Source organism: Chelonoidis abingdonii, chromosome 1, assembly GCF_003597395.2.
Source record: "Chelonoidis abingdonii isolate Lonesome George chromosome 1, CheloAbing_2.0, whole genome shotgun sequence".
NCBI lineage: Eukaryota > Metazoa > Chordata > Testudines > Testudinidae > Chelonoidis > Chelonoidis abingdonii.
The window spans coordinates 30,502,580-30,503,742 of NC_133769.1; positions in this window are offsets into that span (position 1 = coordinate 30,502,580).

Sequence of the window (1,163 nt, forward strand, 5' to 3'; positions counted from 1 at the left end):
GCCGGGGCCCATAGTGAACTATTGTGAGGTGGTGGAATCCCCCACCGCCCTGCAGAGGGACGAGCCTCAGCCAAGCCCTTCTACAAGTCCCAAGAGCGAACACCACCAAAACAAAGAGCACAAACAAAAGCCTTCCACTCCACTCCCTCTCCAAAATTTGAAAGTGTCTTGTCCCCTTATTGGTCCTTTGGGGCAGGTGTCAGCCAGGTTACAAGCTTCTTAACCCTTTCCAGGTAAAAGGATTTTGATGCCTCTGGCCGGGAGGGATTTTATAGTATTGTATACAGGAGGGTTGTTACCCTTCCCTTTGTGGTTATGACAGGGAGTATTCAAGTGCTTAGTGCTTCATTGGGTCAGGCTAGAGTGCTCTGCACCTTGCAGGACTGATCTTCACATTCACAAACTTGCTCAGAGCTTGCCTCTGCTATTCTTATGTATGTTGATCTGAAAATGGTGGCAGAATTGAGTTTCAAATAAAATGCCACTGATGTCAGTGGAAGTGCTGTGTATGCAACAATGAAGGATCAGGCCAATTTCCCTCAGAAACATTACTTCTCATCAACTGTTGTCCATTTTATATACCTTTATATAAAAGAAACTGTAAACACTTACAAAATGCTGAATATTTTGATTAACTTAAAACTGTTAGAAACCATTTGGGCTTTTATTTTTCTGAGGAACATGTAGTAAGGAATATCACAAAATAATAAGAGTGGTACTGGCAGAACTTTTTTCTCTTGCTACAGATGGGCCTTCACTCTGAAGTTTGAATCCTGATTAAATCTTTCCTCAAAGGTAAATGGCTTTGGATCCAGTATTTTGGTTTGGCTCTGTCTCTCACTTTTGCTGCCTGAGCATTTAAGAAGAGTGATAATAAAATACAAGGATATTTAAAAATACATTTTCCTTTTAAAATATGATTTTTTTAACCCAAGATGAAGTAATGCAGAATGGGGGTATAGCACAATTATTCACAGTCATGGGCTGCATATACACTTATTATCTGAGTCATGTTTGTATGTGTTTTGAGTTTACTGGCACAGTATATTTACAGTTGTCCAGATAAGAATGTTCTCATGGGTTTCCATTACATTCTTAATTTAATAATCTCATCCAAGCTCTAAGAACAACAACAACAGACATCATGAAGAAAATTTCAAATA